The following is a 6124-nucleotide window of genomic DNA, read 5'->3' as shown; positions in this document are numbered from 1 at the left end:
CTGAGGCGGGTGGATCACTTGAGGTCAGGAGTTTGAGACCAGCCTGGCCAACATGACGAAACGCCATCTCTACTAAAAAATACAAAATTTAGCTGGGCATGGTGTCAGGCACCTGTAATCTCAGCACGAGGTGGGCGGATCATGAGGTCAGGAGATGGAGACCATCCTGGCTAACATGTTGAAACCCCATCTCTAGTAAAAATACAAAAAAATTAGTCGGGCATGATGGCAGGTGCCTGTAGTCCCAGTTATTCAGGAGGCTGAGGCAGGAGAATGGCGTGAACCCAGGAGGCAGAGCTTGCAGTGAGCCAAGATCATGCCACTGCACTCCAGCCTGGGCAATAGATCGAGAATCTGTCTCAGGAAAAAAAAAAAAGAAAAAGAAAAAACAAATTAGCCAGGCATAGTTGTGGTGGTACGTGCTTGTAGTCCTAGCTACTCGGGAGGCTGAGGCAGGAGGATTGCTTGAGCCCTGGAGGTCAAGGTAGCAGTGAATTATGATCGTGCCACTGCATGCCAGCCTGGGTGACACAGCAAGATGCTATGTGTTAAAAGAAAAAAAAAAGTTGGGCGTGGTGGCTCAAAGTGCTGTAATCCCAGCACTTTGAGAGGCTGAGGCGGGCAGATCACCTGAGGTCAGGAGTTTGAGACCAGCCTGACCAACATGAAGGAACCCTGTCTCTCCTAAAAGTTCAAAACTAGTTGGGCGTGGTGGTGCGTGCCTGTAATCCCAGCTACTTGGGAGGCTGAGGCAGGAGAATTGCTTAAACCAGGGAGGCAGAGGTTGCAGTGAGCCAAGATCACGCCATTGCACTCTAGCCTGGGTGACAAGAGCAAAACTCTGTCTCAAAAAAAAAAAAAAAAAAAAAAGAGGAAAAAAGAATAATAATAATAAAAAAGGACCGGACGTAGTGGCTCATGCCTATAATCCTAGCACTTTGGGAGGCCAAGGCGGGTGGATTGTCTGAGCTCAGGAGTTTGAGACCAGCTTGGGCAACACAGTGAAACCTCATCTCTACTAAAATACAAAAACTTAGCCGGGTGTGGCAGCGTGTGCCTGTAGTACCAGCTACTCAGGAGGCTGTGGCAGGAGAATCATCTGAACCTGGGAGGTGGAGGCTGCAGTGAGCTGAGATCGCGCCACTGCACTCCAGCCTGGGTGACAGAGACTCCGTTCCCCCCCACCAAAAATCCGCCGTGTGAAAAAAAAGACGGAAAGAAAAGAAAAAAAAAAAGCCCCCCGCCCCCAAAGTTTCTGACGGGATTATCCGCCAGTATCTGTTGAACCAATGAATGGATGGATGAATGAAGGAATGAATATTAGTTGCCTAGCAGAGAGTAAGAGCTTGAGGTCAGTACTGCAGGGTCATGCGGGAGCCCCCCTGCCCCTGCCATGTGGGAGGCGCGAGTCCCGGCGCTCACCTGCGGCAGGATGTGCTGTGTGTGATGCACCCAGTTGGCCATGGAGTCGACCAGCTCCAGCACGGGGATGCCCTCGAAGTCGGGGTTCTCCTCGTAGGAGTCGCGCCCAGCACCACCTTCCTCCTCCTCGTCTCCCTCCTCCTCGCTAAACTGATAGAAGCCCAGCGGGCTGACCTGCGTGGCGGCCGAGATGCGGGCTATTTGGGCCCGCAGGTAGTTGGCCTCGTTGCCCGGGAAGGGCGGGTAGCTGACCACCGGTGCGTCCAGGTAGCCTGTGAAGAACTTCTTGATCTTCCGGGCGTTCACGATCTGGGCCGGGGTGACGTGGGGCAGCCGCGTCCACGGCAGGCCCGGCTCGTTGCACACAAAGTACAGGTACTTGTTGGCGCCTGAGCGGCTCTCCTCCTTGGGGATCACGGGCGGCGGCTTCCACACGGGCTTAGGGATGATGTCCACGGCCTTCTCCTCGTCCTCCTCGCCCTCCTCCTCGCCGTGCGCCTCCATGACCTCGCCACCCTCCGTCATCTCGTCCACCTCCTCCTCCTCCGCCTCCTCCTCGCCCTCCCGGAATTCCACCTCGGCCACCAGGTAGCTGCGGTTCATTCCCAGGATCTTGCCCCAGAAGCGACAGGTGTGGATTGGCTGCTGCTCCGCCAGCTGCTTCATGGCCAGGAAAATGCGGAAGCTCTCGTCGGAGCTCAGGCCGACTCCGGCCTGCTCGAAGTAGAAAGCAGTCTCCATGATGTTGGGCACCGGTGTCTCCCCCTGCGCAGGGTAGGATGGAGGGCAGAGGGGAGAATGCTGAAGCTCCGCTCCCTAGTCCACCTTTGCCAGACTTTTCTAGAGTCAAGAGAGCTAAAAGAGGCTGGGTGCAGTGGCTCACGCCTATAATCCCAGCACTTTGAAAGGCCGAGGCCGGCTGGTCACTTGACGTCAGGAATTCGAGTCCAGCCTGGCCAACATGGTGAAACTCTGTCTCTACTAAAAATACAAAAATTAGCCAGCCATACAAGCGGGCGCCTGTAATCCCAGCTACCCAGGAGGCTGAGGCAAGAGAATCATTTGAACCAGGGAGGCGGAGTTTGCAGTGAGCTGAGATTGCTCCACTGCACTCCAGCCTGAGCAACAGAGTGAGACACAGTCTCAAAAAATAAAAAGAGGCCTGATGTGGTGGCTCACGCCTGAAATTCTAGCACTTAGGGAGGCCAAGGCAGGCAGATAACTTGAGGTTAGGAGTTTGAGACCAGTCTGGCCAACATGGTGAAACACTGTCTCTACAAAAAATACAAAAATTAGCCAGTCGTGGTGACAGGCGCCTGTAATCCTAGCTATTTGGGAGGCTGAGGCAGGAGGATCGCTTGGACCTGAGAGGTGGAGGTTGCAGTGAGCCAAGATCACACCACTGCACTCCAGCCTGGGTGACAGAGTGAGACTCTGTCTCAAGAAAGAAAAGAGAAGAAAAGAGAAGAGAAGAGAAGGGAGAAAAGAGAAAAGAAAAGAAAAGAAAAGAGAAAAGAAAAAGAAACCTAAAAGATTCTGTAACTCAGCTGCTCAGGCCTCTAGTGCTGGCCAGTGAGATGTAGGGAAAGCCCTTGGAGAGGATGTCTCTGATGGAGAAGAAAAGGGAAAACCACACTAGGAGAAAATCTTTTGCCTTTTGTCTTTCCCTATTCTTCCTGCCTGGAATGGGGATATAAGATCTGGAGCCACAGCAGCTATCTTGGGACCATGAGGCAACACACGGGAGACAAAGTACTACACCCTTAATGGTGGTGGAGATGAACGGTGGAAATTGCTTGGTCCTCAGTAGCATTGCTCAGATGCCTTACCCACCCTGACCACCTTGTTCCTGTAACAAAGAAGCCACTTTTATTCATGATTTCTGTGACTTGAGGCCTGATGCATTCCTGACACGAACTCCATGTTTCACAGAAAGTTAAACAAGAAGACAGGTCTTGAACGGAGGAGTCGGTGATGTTAGAGGATGGTAATAAGTCTGCCCTCACTGCCTCCATCTATACCATTTGCTTGATTCACACAGCCAGAGGACGGGTGGGGTGGAGGAGAAGAAGAAAAGGAGAGGAGGAGGAGGAGGAAAAAGAGGAAGAAGGAAAGGAGAAAGAGAGAGAGAGAGAGCGGCTCAGAAAGGGATTGAAGGCAAGCAGGCTGAAACTAGAAGCCAGCAAAGTTTACGGCCGCGCGCAGTGGCTCATGCCTGTAACCCCAGCCCTTTGGGAGGCCGAGGCAGGCAGATCACGAGGTCAGGAGATTGAGACCACCTTGGCTAAAATGGTGAAACCCCGTCTGTACTAAAAATACAAAAAATTAGCCAGGCGTAGAGGCACGCACCTGTAGTCCCAGCTACTTGGAAGGCTGAGGCAGGAGAATGGCATGAACCCAGGAGGTGGAGCCTGCAGTAAGCGGAGATCGCACCACTGCACTCCAGCCTGGGTGACAGAGGGAGACTCTATCTCAAAAAAAAAAAAGAAAGAAGCCAGCAAAGTTTCGGCTCAGAAGTCAGGGAAAGAAGTGTAATGTACATCAGCACAGGCCACAGACCAATATCCTTCCCTCTCCCAGGGAAATGCCTGCCAGCCCCTATCCACGTGGCCACAAGGCTGTCACCAACACTTTATTATTCAATCAGTCCTGAAATCTTTATTATTTATTTATTTATTTATTGTTATTATTATTTTTGAGACGGAGTCTTGCTCTGTCACCCAGGCTGGAGTGCAGTGATATGATCTCAGCTCACCGTAACCTCCGCTTCCTGGGTTCAAGCCAGTCTCCTGCCTCAGCCTCCCCAGTAGCTGGGATTATAGGCATGCACCACCACGCCCAGCTAGTTTGTGTATTTTTAGTACATTTTTTGTAGTTTGTATTTTTTGTATTTAGTACAAGTTTTGTATTTTAGTCCTGACCTCGTGATCCACCCTCCTCGGCCTCCCATAGTGCTGGGATTATAAGCGTGAGCCACCACATCCGGTCCTGTCACAATTAATTAAAATTTAAAAAAGAAAAGCCCTCCAGCTGGTGATTCTCAGTGTCTCAGTGATTGGCTCTGTGTGCAGAGAGTAACAGCATGTAGAACGAACGCCTGGCGCTTGAGTTACATGATGAAATGAGAGCACGCTCCTAAAGCTCTTAGCAGGGGACCAAGCAGGTGTCAGAATTATCATAGAGTCCAGAACAAAAGTCTGTTGAACGAGTGAAAGAACACTTCGTCCCAATTTTAAGCATCATCCAATTCTGGGTTTGTGAAATTAAATATAGCCAGTCCCAGACTTAAGATAATTTGACTTAGAGTTTTCAACTTTAGGGTGGGTTTATCAGGGTATTAAATGCATTTTTGACCTATGACTTTTTTTTTTTTTTTTTTTTTTTAGAGATGGAGTCTTGCTCTCACACTCAGGATGGAGTACAGTGGCACGATCTGGGCTCAGTGCAACATCCACCTCCTGGGTTCAAGCCATTCTCCTGCCTCAGCCTCCCGAGTAGCTGGGATTACAGGTGCCTGCCACCACACCTGACTAATTTTTGTACTTTTAGTAGAGATGGGGTTTCACTATGTTGATCAGGCTGGTCTTGAACTCCTGACCTCAGGTGATCTGCCCACCTCAGCCTCCCAAAATTGCTGGGATTACAGACGTGAGCCACGGTGCCCGGCCAATATTTTTGACTGATAATATTGGATTTATTGGGACCTGACCCCATGCAGGAGTTGAAGAGCATCTTGTATTCTTTTTTTTTTTGAGACGGAGTCTCGCTCTGTCACCCAGGCTGGAGTGCAGTGGCCGGATCTCAGCTCACTGCAAGCTCCGCCTCCCGGGTTTACGCCATTCTCCTGCCTCAGCCTCCTGAGTAACTGGGACTACAGGTGCCCGCCTCCAGGCCCGGCTAGTTTTTTGTATTCTTTAGTAGAGACGGGGTTTCACCATGCTAGCCAGGATGGTCTCGATTTCCTGACCTCGTGATCCGCCCGTCTTGGCCTCCCAAAGTGCTGGGATTACAGGCTTGAGCCACCGCGCCCGGCTGAAGAGCATCTTGTATTCTGAGGACGGTGGAATGTTAATGAGTCCTGGGTGCTGCAGTTCTTAGTGGATCTCAATTTATAAACTGAGAAACTGAGGCTAGGAGAAAAGGAGTAATCGATTCAGTGTCCAGAGACTCCAGGAGGCACTGAATTTCACAGAAAATGTCTGCGGGGCAAAATCGTTTTCTGGAGAGAGGAGTAGGAGATGGTACGAGAGACCAGTCTCCGTCTCTGCCTGGTAGCCGGACTTAGCTTTCTAAAAAGCAGAGCTTCTCAGGGTATGCTTAAGTGAAAAATCCAATTAAAAGATTAAAACAAGCAAACAAAAACAGCCGGGGGCAGTGGCTCATGCCTGTAATCCCAGCACTTTGGGAGGCCGAGGCGGGTGGATCCCTTGAGGTCAGGAGTTCAAGACTAGCTTGGCCAACACAGTGAAACCCCATCTCTACCAAAAAATACCCCCCGAAATTAGCTGGGCCTGGTGGCACTTGCCTGTAGTCCCAGGTACTCAGTAAGCTGAGGAAGGAGAATCATGAATCACTTGAACTCAGGAAGTGAAGGCTGCAGTGAGCCAAAATCACACCACTGCACTCCAGCCCGGGAGACAGTAAAACTACGTCTCAAAAAAAAAAAAAAAAAGAAAAAACCGTGTGTGTGTGTGGTGTGTGT

General features: G+C 50.7%; 1 pseudogene across 1 annotated transcript; it reads right to left on the bottom strand.

The window, feature by feature from the left end:
- Positions 1–1320: 1320 nt before the first annotated feature.
- LOC113221596 lies at positions 1321–2187 on the bottom strand (annotated as a pseudogene). Its single transcript, XR_003307959.1, has one exon. The product of XR_003307959.1 is annotated as a radial spoke head protein 6 homolog A pseudogene (transcript).
- Between the last annotated feature and the right edge of the window lie 3937 nt (positions 2188–6124).

The sequence above is a fragment of the Piliocolobus tephrosceles genome, unplaced genomic scaffold (assembly GCF_002776525.5).
Source record: "Piliocolobus tephrosceles isolate RC106 unplaced genomic scaffold, ASM277652v3 unscaffolded_26164, whole genome shotgun sequence".
Taxonomy (NCBI): domain Eukaryota; kingdom Metazoa; phylum Chordata; class Mammalia; order Primates; family Cercopithecidae; genus Piliocolobus; species Piliocolobus tephrosceles.
This window is presented reverse-complemented; position numbering and strand designations above follow the sequence as displayed.